Below are 15412 nucleotides of genomic sequence, written 5' to 3'. Positions count from 1 at the left end.
GTAAAGGTAAAGATTTTCCCCTGACATTAAGTCCGGTTGTGTCTGACTCTGGGGGTTGGTGCTCATCTCCATTTCTAAGCCAAAGAGCTGGCATTGTCCATAGACACCTCCAAGGTCATGTGGCCAGAATGACTGCATGGAGCACCGTTTATTTATTAATTATTTGAAACATTTATATTCTGCCTTTCTCACCCTGAAGGGGACTCAGAGCAAAGCACAACATATATACGGCATGCATTCCATGCTGGAACATAAATTAACTATAAATATACACTGTAGGGGCAAAAAGACTAAGATATTCCATAAATCCAAATCCGAGAGAAAATCACCCCTTTCCACAGGCCGACAGCAATAGTAACAAAACATGCATATAAGGATGCAATCAAAAGGTTTGTCCAACCTAAAGTTAGTTTGTATTGATATTTATGACATTCATTAAAAACAGAAGGCAAAGTTTGATTGGTCTTCAGAAATCAATCATCTCAATGGCCTTTGCTGACCATTATGGAATTGTATTGGTTCTTCAAACCTTTCTAACAGCAGAAGCCTAATAACAATAGTACCGTTCAAATGTTTGACCCTGAGCTGTGAAGTCACTGGTTGGCTTATCTACTTGTATGTTGCTTCTCTACATGCCTGTGAGAAATTAGAGAGTGTCGGTGTGCAGGATTATCTAGCAACTTGTATTCTTGAGCAATGGAAAGCATAGAGAACAATAGCTTCTCTGTGTGGCAGCATTTACTAAGCATCGGCAATTTCTGGCAAGCAAGGCCTCTGCAAATGACATCTGTGACTTGCAATCATTAGAAAATCACATTTTAATATCACGTTCCTCTCAACACTACAAACAGTTGCATCTACTTTAAAAATCAGTTGTTTTAAAGCATCTGAAAACACCATGCTGGCTTTTACTTATCATTCAAACAAGGTGGATGAAATTCTGCACCTCAATGAGTTACAGCCAGTTGTACCGGGGACAGGCTGGGTATATCTACTTACTCCACTATATTTGCCACTCCATTGTCATCGTCCTGTGAAAGACAGAGACGTGGAAATCAGTGACACTTTTCCAACCAATCTCTGAACTAAGCTTCCCTTGCCTTGGGAGAGTGCTGCTTTGGAGAATAGCCATTGCAGCAGGGGATGTCTCAAAGGTTGTGGGCAAGGAAGAGCCTGCTTGTGGTGTGTGCTTTGGTTGTATCTCCCACCCAAATATGTGTTCCTCCTCCTTTGGAAAAGGGAGCCCTGGGACTTGACCCCAAGCTGAGACCTTCCTTTTCTGTTATAGATGGAGGCTCTGCTCTACTTTGCCCCTGGATGGATGGATTCCCCTTAATGTTCAGTGGGGAGCAAGGGTTTGACAAGGAGAGAATATATCAAACTAACTATCCAATGAAAATGTAGGGGACCCCCTGCTTGGGGTCCTTGCTGAGTCCGTCACAGAGGGCAGCAATATGAAGAGAGTCTAGTCTCCAGAAGTAAAGCAGAAATCTCTTTATTTCAAGTGTGGCCACACAGGGAGAAACAACCAAGACAAACCAGTGTCTTCAAAAAGGCTGTCCCTGATATTTGGATCTTTCAGTCACCTTATATACATGTCTTTTCACTGTGTCATGGGCACACACCTCTCTTATCGGATCATCCATTCAAAAACATGTTTTTCTCATATTTTGGTACTTCAGTGTCTCTAACTGCTAACCTTCTACAAACTACGTAAACACACACATTATTGTTACAGATAAGCATTTTGGGTGTTAACCCACCCTGAGTACTCCCTGGGCGTACTTGACAATAGAGCATCTTGTGTCTTCCAGATATATTATCTCCCCTTAGCTTTTGGTCTTCTGCAGGCCAGAGGAAAGGGACAAGCCTCTCTTTAGGTTTGCATTTCAACATTTCAGCATTTCTAAGTTCTGTTAACCCTTTCAAATACAGAATTTTTATTCCATGACTACATTTCTGCCATCATCTTTAGTCATAGAACCATAGAGTTGGAACTGATCTCATGGGCCATCAAGTCCAACCCCCTGTCAAGAAACATTCAAAGCACCCCCGACAGATGGCCACCCAGCCTCTGTTTAAAAGCCTCCAAAGAAGGAGCCTCCACCACACTCTGGGGCAGAGAGTTCCACTGCTGAACAGCTCTCACAGTCAGGAAATTCTTCCTAATGTTCAGGTGGAATCTCCTTTCTTGTAGTTTGAAGCCATTGTTCTGCATTCTGTCTCCATGGCAGCAGAAAACAAGCCTGCTCCCTCCTCCCTATGCTTTCCCCACACATATTTATACAAGGCTATAATGTCTCCTCTCAGCCTTGTCTTCTTCATGGCAAACATGCCCAACTCTTTAAGTCGCTCCTCATAGGGCTTGTTCTCCAGACCCTAGTCCTTTGGTTATAATAAGGCTTTTAAGAAATGCTCTTTCCCCCTCCTTCCAGTGTAACGCTGGGCAAGGAAGGGTTAAGGAGAGGGGGTTTGGTTCCCAGAGAGGCAGGAAGGAGGTGAGCCTCCTAATACCTGCCTTTTCTGTCCTTCTAGGAACCAAACTCCCTCCCCTTGACCCTCTCTTGCCAGGCTGGGAGAAGGGAGTTTGCCCCTTTGGTCTCTTCTTCCTCCTCCTCCTCCTCCTTGCAGCCTGTCTCTTTTCTCCTTCATCTTCTTTTTTTCCTCCTCCTCCTCCCTCTCCTGGTGAGTCTTGATCCCAGACCTTCTCCAAAGGGCCAAAGAGGGGCTAAAGCCCAAAACACCTGGAAGGAAGGCCAGAGTTGGCCAAGGCCTGTTTCACTCCCAGGTTGGCTTTCCAACCCATGCGGAGTCACACACTGAACAAGGAAGACAACAACTTTCTAAGCTCTCCTCCTTGAAAGGAGATGGAGCATGGAGAAAAGGGGGCCTGATGGAAATGGGATTTGGGGGTCATCACAACAGACTGTGAGGTTGTCACTTCTCCAACTGGGGGAAACTTTGGGAGGAGAGAGAGGCAGGCAGGGAGAGGCCCATGGCTTTCCCCTCCCCACCTACTCACCTGCCTCTCTGGGTCCTCATTTCCCCTCTTGAGTTTTTAAATAATTCACAGTTTCTGTTTGCCATCTGGATTCTCAAATATTTTACTTCTGTTGTTGTATTGAGTTTTGTCTATTGTTTCAAAGTCTCTTGGTTCTTCTCTACAAGAAATGCTATGGATCATGAAGCATCAGCTGAAGGAATCGGTGGGGGGGGGGGGGGTTCAGTGTGGGTTGGGACTGAATGGGAGGTCAATGGGAGGCCAGGTGAGTCTAGACCAGTGGTTCTAAACCTAAAGCTGTTTTGGCCCACAATTCCCAGAAATCCCAACCACTTTACCAGTTTAGGATTTCTGGGCGTTGAAGGCCAAAATACCTGGGGACTCACCAGTTGAAAATCACTGGTCTGGAGGCTGGAAAAGCAGAGGCCCAAGTGAAAGGAGGATTCAGCATTACCTGGGTCTGAAATAAATAAAGGGCTTGTCAAAAGCTTTCATGGCTGTAATCACTGGGTTGTTGTAGGTTTTTTTGGGCTATATGGCCATGTTCTAGAAGCTAGAGCAGTGGTTCTCAACATGGGGTCCCCAGATGTTTTTTGCCTACAACTCCCAGAAATCCCAGCTAGTTTACCAGCTGTTAGGATTTCTGGGAGTTGAAGGCCAAAAACATCTGGGGACCCCAGGTTGAGAACCATTGATCTAGAGGCATTCTCTCCTGACATTTCACCTGAATCTATGGCAAGCATCCTCACTACCTCTGAGGATGCTTGCCATAGATGCAGGTGAAACATCAGGAGAGAAGGCCTCTAGAACATGGGCATATAACCCGAAAAAACCTACAACAACCCAAATAAAGGACTTATTTTTACACTTCATTAAAAAGCCCCCTGAAGCTTGTTGTCTAATTCTGCCTTTCTTTCTCAGAGGAAATGTGATGTTTGGAGTAAAGCATGTTGAGGAATTTCCCTAGAAAGAAGAGGGAGGAATAGCATCTTAGATCCAATTTGCTTCTTCATCAAAGAGTGGTTTCAGCATGGAGAAACCCAACTCACCTGGACCTGAAGCAGGACTTGGGAGCAGTGGAACATCCTGGGGAAAAACAACACACAAGTTCAAGAGTGTAGACCTTTATATCTCAGACACACAGCACCAGCGCTTCAGGCATTCCTCCTTCCGAGAGGGTGAGGGACCCAGAGAGGTTTGCAGCCGCCTCCACTCTCTCTGCCGCCAGTGGCTGAAGCCAGAGCAACACACCAAGGCGGAGATGCTGGACCTGGTGATCCTGGAGCAGTTCCTGAGCATCCTGCCCCCAGAGATGGGGAGCTGGGTCCAAGAGTGTGGGGCAGAGACCTCCTCCCAGGCGGTGGCCCTGGCGGAAGGCTTCCTCCTGAGTCGAGCAGAGGACGAGAAGCAGGACGGACAGGTGAGAGCATTGCCTCTTGGCTTCACTCAACTTGGGACTTACATCTTGCCTTTCTTCCAAGATGAGACCGATGTGAGGAAGAAGCCAGACTCTGCTCCCTCGGCCTCTTTTCCCACCTGCTCTACCCCTCCTGCTCTCACCTCCATATCTCCTTCAAGCTTGGTTGCTACTCTACCCAAATTTGTTGACTCCAGATATCACATTGAAAATAATGGGAGGGGGAGTATGGCACTTGTTTTAAACTAGGTAGCCATCTCAGAGTTATTATTTTTAAAAAGTCCATACAGTTTCTATACATAGGTTTGTTTGTTTTTTGTTTTTTTTACTTTCTACATACTACTTTTGGAATACTTTGTGCTTTTCCAGATCCAAAATAACTGCATCGAAGTCCAGTCTAATGTCCCTGCATCAGAGCAACCTCCACCAGACACCACCCAGAGCCTCCGGCAGAAGGAGCTCAAGCAGGAAGGAGATGTGGCTGCAACCTTGGAGGGTAAGAAGGAACCCTTCTGGGAGTTTTGGTGTTTTATGCCAGTGTAAATTCCCCCTATGTGGATTGTAGCACATCCACAGTTTAAGCTTGAGAAGGCCATATGCCAGATCTTTTGGCCTTGAGGTAAGTATATATGTAGGCATTTGATTGCAAAAGGTGTAATTTCAGTGTGATTTACAGTTTTCTTTCTTGCACTACTTCTGCATTAGTCTAAAGTTGAATAGGATTGAAAATTCAGCACTACAGTATCTTCCTAGGTGGGGATCTGAAGCTAAGATGAGACCTGAAACTGAAGACAAATAGAACTGGAAGACAAATAGACAACGAAGAATAACTTTAGTCCATTGAAATACCAAGCCCAGTACTAGTTTCAATTCAACCTATTCACGGCACTGCTTGTGAGACAAAGTCATAAACCCTAAAATTTTACCTATTCCTGGGCTGATTTTTAAAATATTTTTATTATTTGTTGTTTTGTCCCCCTCCCACTCTCTGCCCCTCCCCTGGACATACCATTTGTACAATAACCTACAGAAATCACATTTGAAATATCAGTCTTAATGTCAGTTTTTTTAAAAAAATTATTGAGCTGTTGAATGTTTCTGTGTTCATAGGGGCATTTCCTGATAGGTTTCTTTTTAGGAGCGTAGGTGTAACATCTCAGACATGTTTATGTGTTCAGTTTTCCAAACCTCGCTCTCTCTCTCAGGGGCTGGAATGATGTTGTTGCCGAATCCTCAGTCATTTCTTCCTCTTTGTGATGGAGTGGAACTGAATCAGGTAAGCAGAAGGATTCTGTTGGGCAAGTGGGCTTATTAGCAAAAAACCCTCCCCATAAATGTACAGCAGAGTAACACTAGTTTTGGCCCACTAACAGGCTTTGGCCTACTCACTTCCCCACGGCAATGCTAACTTTGACCCACTAACTCTAACAGGCTTCGGCCTATTCACTCTCCTCAGGGTGACGCTACCTTTGGCCCACTAACTCTAACAGGCTTCGGCCTACTCACTCTCCCCAGGGTGACACCAGCTTTGGCCCAATAACTCTAACAGGCTACGGCCTGCTCACTCTCCTCAGGGCGATGCTAGCTTTGGCCCACTAACTCTAACAGGCTTCGGCCTACTCACTCTCCCCAGGGTGACACCAGCTTTGGCCCAATAACTCTAACAGGCTACGGCCTGCTCACTCTCCTCAGGGCGATGCTAGCTTTGGCCCACTAACTGTGGGCTTTGGCCTACTCACTCTCCTCAGGGCGACGCTAGCTTTGGCACACTAACTCTAACAGGCTTCGGCCTATTCACTCTCCTCAGGGCGACGCTAGCTTATCCCACTAACTCTAACAGGCTTCGGTCTGCTCACTCTCCTCAAGGCGATGCTACCTTTTGCCCAATAAATCTTACAAGCTTCGGCCTACTCACTCTCCTCAGGGCGATGCTAGCTTTGGCCCATTAACAGGCTTCGGCCTACTCACTCTCCTCAGGGTGACGCTAGCTTTAGCCCACTAACTCTAACAGGCTTTGGCCTACTCACTCTCCTCAGGGCGATGCTAGCTTTGGCATACTAACTCTAACAAGCTTTGGCCTACTCACTCTCCTCAGGGCGGTGCTAGCTTTGGCCCAATAACTCTAACAGGCTTCGACCTATTCACTCTCCTCACGGCGCGCTAGCTTTGGCCCAATAACTCTTAACAGGCTTCGGCCTATTCACTCTCCTCAAGGCGATGCTAGCTTTGGCCCACTTTCTGTAACAAGCTTCGGCGTAGTTTTGGCCTTCAACTCCCAGAAATCCTAACATCCTTCAATGTGATGAAGGTTAAGGGAAGTCATGGTGATCTCCTGGAATAACACTGTGACCTCACCTGGAATAACACTGTGACCTCACCTGGAATAACACTGTGTCCCGTTCTGGGCAAAACAGTAAAGCCTAGAACAGGAGTCCTCAAACTAAGGCTTGAGGGCCGGATACGACCCTCCAAGGTCATTTACCCGGCCCTCACTCAGGGCTAACCTGTCTGAAATGACTTGAAAGCACACAACAACAACAACAACAACCCTATCTCATCAGCCAAAAGCAGGCTCACACTTCCAATTGAAATACTATTAAGTTTATATTTGTTAAAATTGTTCTTTATTTTAATTGTATTATTTTAAGTGGGTTTTTTTTCACTACAAATAAGATATGTGCAGTGTGCATAGGAATTCATTCATGTTTTTTCAAATTATAATCCGGCCCTCCAACAGTTTGTAGGACTGTGAACTGGCCCTCTGTTTAAAAAGTTTGAGGACCCTTGGCCAAGAACATGTCCAGATTCCATTTCTGATTCTACATCTGTTTTAAAGCGATTGTAATTATTTTTCTTGATAGTCCTTATGTGACAAGGAAATGTTTTCTCCCCAGGGCCCAATCTCCTTTGAGGACGTGGCTGTCCATTTCTCCCCGGAGGAGTGGGCTCTCCTGAGTTCTGAACAGAAAGCCTTGCACGTGCAGATCATGGAGGAAATTCATAGGATTGTGGACTCTCTTGGTAAGGCTCCCTCACGGATGGGGATTTCTATTTCAAAATGCAGTATCCCAATCAGCAGCTCTCTGATGGGAGCAATATCCTAAATCATCCCAGTCACTGAAGGCAGGGCTTATGTTAGAAATATATGACATATAAGTAATATATAGATCTCTTAGTGTTTCTGCACAGTGTTTCCTAAATGTTAACTTTCTGTCTAAGATGAGGCCGAGATATTTAGAGTGGGAACGGTGTTCCAGCTCTTGGCCTTCCCAGGTAACCTTCAGTTTCCTGTTGCTTTCACAATTACGTAGATGGAAAGCACACACTTGTGTCTTGGCAGGGTTAGGCTTCAGGTGGTTATATTTGTAGTAGCTGGAGAGATGTTTCAAGGCATTAGTTAGTTGGATTTCGACTGTTTCAAAGTCTTTTGCTTGTGTTGTTAGGCCAAAGTCATGAGCATATATAATGCTCTTTGTGAGTGGTGGCGGTGGCTGAAGGTCGGTGCCAGAACGCTGCCTTGGGGTAAACCATTCTTTTGCCCCCTTCATATACTTTTCCTGCCTTGAAATGCCACATAGAAGCAGACATTGTCTAGGAGAGTCTGGACAGTTTTTATAAAGTCATAGTCTTGGGTAATATGGTAGACTTTCTGTGGTGGACTTTCTGCAACATTTTCCTATGTTGCACCGTATCATAGGCTGCCATAAAGTCAACAAAAACTGTTCCAGTAATGCAACCTTTCTCATATCCTTCCTCAATGTGCTCAGCCAGATTAAGGATTTGAGCTGTACAGTTTTTCCCTGGGTCTGAAACCTGCTTGTTGTGCAATAAGCTGGGGTTTAATAACAGGTCCCAATTGATTTTATACCATCCTCTCATATTCTTTAAATTGAGTAAATAATACTCGCAGCCAGAACTCAACATAGAGCAGAGTATCATATACCACTGAATTCAAGAGAGATATTGACAAGCTGGAATGTGTCCAGAGGAGAGTGACTAAAATGATAAAGGGTCTGGAGAACAAGCCCTATGAGGAGCGGCTTAAGGAGCTGGGCATGTTTAGCCTGAAGAAGAGAAGGCTGAGAGGAGATATGATAGCCATGTATAAATATGTGAGAGGAAGCCACAGGGAGGAGGGAGCAAGCTTGTTTTCTGCTTCCTTGGAGACTAGGACGCGGAACAATGGCTTCAAACTACAAGAGAGGAGATTCCATCTGAACATGAGGAAGAACTTCCTGACTGTGAGAGCCGTTCAGCAGTGGAACTCTCTGCCCCGGAGTGTGGTGGAGGTTCCTTCTTTGGCAGCTTTTAAGCAGAGGCTGGATGGCCATCTGTCAGGGGTGATTTGAATGCAATATTCCTGCTTCTTGGCAGGGGGTTGGACTGGATGGCCCATGAGGTCTCTTCCAACTCTTTGATTCTATGATTCTATTTGATTCTATGATTCTATGATATAAGAGTGAGATTGGTTGGTACTCCCTGGCATTGGAGGTGTCTTTATCAGGTTGTAAAATGGCAATGATCTTAGTTTTCTTCATAGTCTCTGTGCCAAGCACTGATTATAAAATTTCAAAAGCCAGTTTTCGGCTTTGGGGCCCAAGTGTTTGATTTGCTCCATCGTGGCTTAATAGCTTTTCTTAGTTCTTTCAGGTTTAGGGGAGAAACTAACTGGTAGGTTTCAAGTTCTGGTGCTCTGTTGATTTTCACCTTTACTCTGCTGGTGTGCTACCTGGTCTGGTGTTACGTTTGTATATCCACAGTTGACCAGAGTTGTGGTAATTTACTGTCATAGAGGAGAGTTATTTTACTATTATCGGCCCACATTAGAACTGGAGGTTGGGAAAGAGAAATAAAAAGGAGGAAACAATTGTGAAATGCTTGGTAGCGAGGGAAAATCTTAGCTAGAGAAAAAGGCAAGCGTTTGAATATGAAAGGAGAAAGCATCCATTCCCCAAGAGGGAAGGAGTCAGAAAAGGAAGGGCTGAGCAACAGGTAGTCTCTGGAACATATGTTACTCATTTCTGCCTTAGAGGCTCCAGGCAGTCAAACAGTGTCCATCCTTACTGAACATGGGGTAGGGAGAGGACAGCATTTATAACTTACTCTACTCCAAGTCTACATTGTTTTGAGGGTCATTTCAATCCACTTGGTACCCCACTTCATTAGAGTCCTTATCACTCACACTGAGGAATGATTGCTTCCTTCCCTCTTCTTCACAGCAGATAACTGGAAGACGAGCAATGTATACACCAAACACAGAAAGCATTTTGAGTACAATGGGGACCTTCCTAGACACCAGCAAACCCACAGAGAAGACAGAGGTTCTGTCAGAGAAAGACCCTACAAATGCAATGTACGTGGGCAATGTTTTCCCAAAAACATGGCACCTGTCCTTGACAAGACACTTCATGCTGGGAAAAGCCATCTTTGGAAAGAATCAGCAAAATGTGATGCTGATTACAAATTACCACATATGAACCAAGAAGGAATTTTGGAAGGAACTGAGGATTTCTTAAGCCAGGAGTGTGAGAAATCTCTTATCCAGAGTTCACACTTGGTGAAACATGACAGATTTCACACAGGACAGGCATCATATAGATGTCAGGAGTCTGCGGCATGTTTTGCTGACAGTTCACAATTGGTGAGCCACAAAAGACTCCACACAGGAGAGAAGCCATACCAATGCCAGGAGTGTGGGAAATGTTTTGCTCACAGTTCAACTTTGGTCAGGCACAAAAGACTCCACACAGGAGAGAAGCCATACCAATGCCAGGAGTGTGGGAAGTGTTTTGCTTACAGTTCACAATTAATAAGCCACAAAAGAGTCCACACAGGAGAGAAGCCATACCAATGCCAGGAGTGTGGGAAATGTTTTGCTGACAGTTCAACTTTGGTGAGGCACAAAAGGCTCCACACAGGAGAGAAGCCATACCAATGCCAGGAATGTGGGAAGTGTTTTGCCGAGAGTTCAGACTTGGTGAAGCACAAAAGACTCCACACAGGAGAGAAGCCATACCAATGCTCGGTGTGTGGGAAATGTTTTGCTGACAGTTCAGCAATGGTGAGCCACAAAAGAATCCACACAGGAGAGAAGCCATACCAATGCCAGGAATGTGGAAAATGTTTTGCTTACAGTTCACACTTGGTGAGCCACAAAAGACTCCACACAGGAGAGAAGCCGTACCAATGCCAGGAGTGTGGGAAATGTTTTGCTTACAGTTCACAATTGGTGACCCACAAAAGAGTCCACACAGGAGAGACGCCATACAAATGCCAGGAGTGTGGGAAATGTTTTGCTCGCAGTTCACACTTGGTGAGCCACAAAAGAGTCCACACAGGAGAGAAGCCATACCAATGCCAGGAGTGTGGGAAATGTTTTGCTTACAGTTCACAATTGATTAGGCATAAAAAACTTCACACAGGAAAGAAAGGGTAAAAATGTCAGGAGTGTGGGAAGTCTTTTTTTCCTGAATACCCCCTTATAGATCACTGGAGATCCCACAGAGGAGGAATGGCATACCAATGCCAGGAGTGTGGGAAATGTTTTTCTGACAATTCACAAATGGTGAGCAACAAAAGACTCCACACAGAAGAGGCCATGCCAATGCCAGGAGTGTGGGAAGTTCCCTTGCTTGTCATTTGAATCTTTAAGTTTGAAGTCCTGTTCTTGAGCAACAGAAACAAGCTCCCAATAACAATCCTTCAGAGAGTTAAATATGATTGTCATGTCACCTATTCTGGAAAAAAAAAACCCACATGTACTTCAATCAGCTGTTCCTCTGAGCTTTGTTTCTAGCTCCTTTACCACCTTGGATGCAAATTTCTGGTTTGTGAATTTTGTTTTTCAGCCTGGATTCCAGAATGGAACACAGTGCTTCTTTTGAGGCCAAGCCGGAGGAAAAGATGTTTCCACTACTATTATTTTCCCTTGATGTACAAATTGTATCTCTGGCTACAATTTACTGGCTGTTTTCTTGCTCCTGGCACAATGTACAGTTTTATAGAAGTATTTGAATCTATGATAACCTATTATGAGTATTCAAATCAAATTATCTATGAAAAGTTTGATATGTTTTGCAAAATTCAAGCCCTTTGGTTTTGTACTGTAGGGAAACAAATGTTTCCGTGTAGATTAACAATCCTAATGTTTGTATAATAAATGCAAGCTTTCCAACTAGTTCGGGGCATAGAGACATTTACTTAAAAACAGAAATAAAGGAAATGTCTGGCAGAGGAAAACATTAAAAACATGACCAGAATATGAAATCCAGAAAGAAGTGCACTTCATTGGAACATTAGGGTCCCTTATATCTCATGTGATCATCTGATGACTGATGCAATGTGATATTATCGTCTAATGGCAGACCACTACAAACATGGGGAAGTGGGACTGAGGCCCCTTCTACATTGCCAAATAATCCAGGTATTTCATTTATTTATCGTATCAGGAGCGAACCAAGGATACAGTTGTAATGTATTTTTAAAAACACGAAGTTTAGAAACTTGACATTATACTAAATGTACTTTGACCAGTAACTGTCCACTTGGAGTGCCTCTGGTTTTGCTATAAGAAGGTCCTCCATTATGCAAGTGGCAGGGCTCAGGCTGCATTGTAATAGGTGGTCTGTGGTTTGCTCTTCTCCACACTCGCATGTCGTGGACTCCACTTTGTGGCCCCATTTCTTAAGGCTGACTCTGCATCTCGTGGTGCCAGAGCAATTCTGTTCAGTGACTTCCGAGTCACCCGGTCTGGGCATGCATACTCATCAGCAGAGTATTAAAGCGCAAGGGCAGATGTCTTCACCATGTCTGGTTGTGATCCCCAGGTTGTACCAGTCAGCTTTCGTATGATATTATTTCTAGTGCCCACTTTTTGCTTGATATCCAGGCAGTGCTTCTTGTAGGTCAGAGCACGGTCCAGAGTAACTCCCAGGTATTTGGGTGTGTTGCAATGCTCCAGTGGTATTCCTTCCCAGTAATCCTCAGAGCTCAGGATGCTTGTCTGTTCTTAAGATGAAAAGCACAGGTCTGTGTTTTAGATGTGTTAGGATGTCAGCTGGTTTCCCCTGTAATAGGCAGTAATAGCACCTATAGCTTCGGAGAGCTTCTGTTCAACCATCTCAAAGCTCCCTGCTAGAGCAGTGATGGCATGATCATCAGCATAGATGAAGCTCTCTGTCCTGGCAGTGGCTGGTCAGAACATTCTCTGTGTGTGTGTGTCTGTGTGTCTCCTCCCCCCCCCCCCCAAGAGTGTGGGAGAGGGAGCAGATTGGCTGGAGAGAGTGGCCAGAGAATGGATCATGAAAAGAACAACCTTCCTGTGGCTTCAGATACAAAGACATGGCTATACATCTTGTTATCAGCGAGTTATTCAACCTTGTTTTTCTTCCCAACCAGGCATCCTGCATATCTGAAGCTAAGCTCTCTTTCTACGCTGCCTCTCCCAGCACACAAACAGCTCCTGCCTCAGTCTTTCACAAGATGGTGACCTGCAACATAATGCATTCTATGTTCTGTGCTTGTGAATGTTTGGAGTTCGGGAATTTTTTGTCCACTTGGAGAGGCATATAGCAGTAATGAAACTCTATGCCCCTCTCTTTCAAGTGGTGAGAGTGTAATTCATGGTAGATTCACAATTGCAGAAATCTATCTATTTCAAATTGAGTCCATCTTTTTGAAATACTCTGTATATTTATTCCAATCTAAAGGTTAGGAAATAGCTGATATATCCACTGCCACTTTCCTACATTCTCATATGTGAAGACGTTGCAGCTGCCCTGTAAAAACCATGTGGAATTACACAGGTATTGAAACCAGAGCAATTGACTGAACAAAGGGACTGTCCACAGAATGGTATTTCCAGGAAGACTCTGTTATTGCGGCATTTGGATTTATCAGCAGCTCTGACCTCTGGTGCACAGTCTTCTCACTCCTCATACAATGGGATAGTTAGGAGGCAATATCCAACTGATATCAAGTGTGGTGTTACGTGGGTATCACTATATCTGGCTGAATCCTGCAGATATACCTTTTTTTTTGTTCCCTTCTCTGCCTTCATTATTGTTCCCCTCTTTTTCTTTACAGTCACAATCTTGTATCTTTCCAGCCTTGTCAGGCAAAACCGTAACTCTCTGCAGAACTCTGAAATTAGATACGGGACCTTGGAGCAGAAAAATCCAACCTTAAGTGAACATGGGAAGAGAGAATTGGAGGTTGGGGAGAGAAATAAATAGGAGGGAGCGATTGTGAAATGGGTGGTAGCAAGATAAAGTTTTAGCTAGAGAGAAAGGAAAGCCTTTGAATGTGAAGGGAAAACACATCCATTCCCCTAGAAAGAAGGAGACAGAATAAAAAGCCAGGCTGCGCTGAGGAACAGGTGGCCTCTGAAGCATATGTTATTCATCTCTCCCTTAGAGGGGCCAACCAAGGTCAAGATGGATGGAAGTTATCCTAGAAGTGACTGCTGGGGCTTTAAAGGAACTGGGGGTGGCCACAGCTGATAGGGAGCTCTGGCGTAGGCTGGTCCATGAGGTCAAAAAGAGTCGGAAGCGACTGCACAAATAAACAACAACTTAGAGGCTCCAGGCAGTCATACAGTGCACATCTTTGCTGAACAAGGGGTGGGGAGAAGGCAGAATGTATATCTTCTTCCATTTCTATGTTGTTTTAAGGATTTCAATCTCCTTCTTATACCATTTCTCTAGAGTCCTTATCACTCACACAGAGGAATGACGGTTTTTGTCCTTTTTCACAGCAGATAACGAACACCAAACACAGGAAGCATTTGGGCCACAATGGGGGCCTTCCTCGATGCCAGCAAAGCCACTGAGAAGATGGAGGTTCTGCCAGAGAAAGGCCCTACAAATGCAATGTGTGTGGGCAATGCTTTACACAAATTATGGGACTTACACTTCACAAGACACTCAGTGCTGGGGTCAGTTCAAAATTGGTGAGGCACAAAAAACTCCAATGCAAGGAATGTAGGAAATGTTTCACTTACAGTTCACAATTGGTGAGCCACAAAAGATGCCACACAGGAGAGAAGCCATACCAGTGCCAGGAGTGTGGGAGATGTTTTGCTTACAGTTCAGCCTTGATGAAGCACAAAAGACTCCACACAGGAGAGAAGTAATACAAATGCCGGAGTGTGAGAAGTGTTTGCTGAGAGTTCTGCCTTGGTGAAGCACAAAAGACTCCACACAGGTGACAAGATATACAGATGCCAGGAGTGTGGGAAAGGTTTTGCTCACAGTTCACACTTGGTGAGCCACAAAAGACTCCACACAGGAGAGAAGCAATACCAGTGCCAGGAGTGTGGGAAATATTTTGCTTCCAGTTCAGCCTTGGTGAGCCACAAAAGAGTCTACACAGGAAGGAAGCCATACCAATGCCAGGAGTGTGGGAAATGTTTTGCTCACAGCTCAGACTTGGTGAGGCACAAAAGGCTCCACAGAGGAGAGAAGCCATACCAATGCCAAGTGTGTGGGAAAAGTTTTGCTGACAGTTCTCACCTGGTGAGGCATTTAAAATTTCACACAGGAAAGAAAGGGTAAAAGTGCCTGGAGTGCTGGAAATGTTTTGCTTACAGTCCACAATTGGTGAGCCACAAAAGACTCCACACAGGAGAGAAGCCATGCCAATCCCAGGAGTGTGGGAAGTGTTTTACTCAGACTTCATCCATCAACAAGCAACGGTGAATACAAACATGCTAAAACACTTCCTTTGTGGGTAAACATCTGATTTCAAACAGGACTGTTTGAGAAATTCTGCTTAAGATTTGGTAAAGTCCCCTTTTTTGTCATTTGTTTGAGACCTTGTTCTGGAGCAGCAGAAACAAGCTTCCTATGACAATCCTTCAGAGAATTAAATATGATTGTCATGTCACCTATTCTGGAAAAAAAACATATGTACTTCGATCAGCTATTCCTCTGAGCTTAGTTTCCAGTTCCTTTACTTCTTTGGATGCAAATTTCCAGTTTGTGAATTTTGGGGCT

The 15412-nt window shown here is 44.6% G+C and overlaps 1 pseudogene; it reads left to right on the top strand.

The window, feature by feature from the left end:
• Nucleotides 1-2557: 2557 nt before the first annotated feature.
• Nucleotides 2558-11684, top strand: LOC132765764 (zinc finger protein 737-like; annotated as a pseudogene).
• The last annotated feature ends 3728 nt before the right edge of the window (nucleotides 11685-15412 follow it).

Source organism: Anolis sagrei, chromosome 2 (genome assembly GCF_037176765.1).
Source record: "Anolis sagrei isolate rAnoSag1 chromosome 2, rAnoSag1.mat, whole genome shotgun sequence".
In the NCBI taxonomy this organism is placed as follows: Eukaryota; Metazoa; Chordata; class Lepidosauria; order Squamata; family Dactyloidae; genus Anolis; species Anolis sagrei.
The sequence above is the reverse complement of the archived record's forward strand: the minus strand, read 5'-3'. Positions and strand labels throughout refer to the sequence as shown.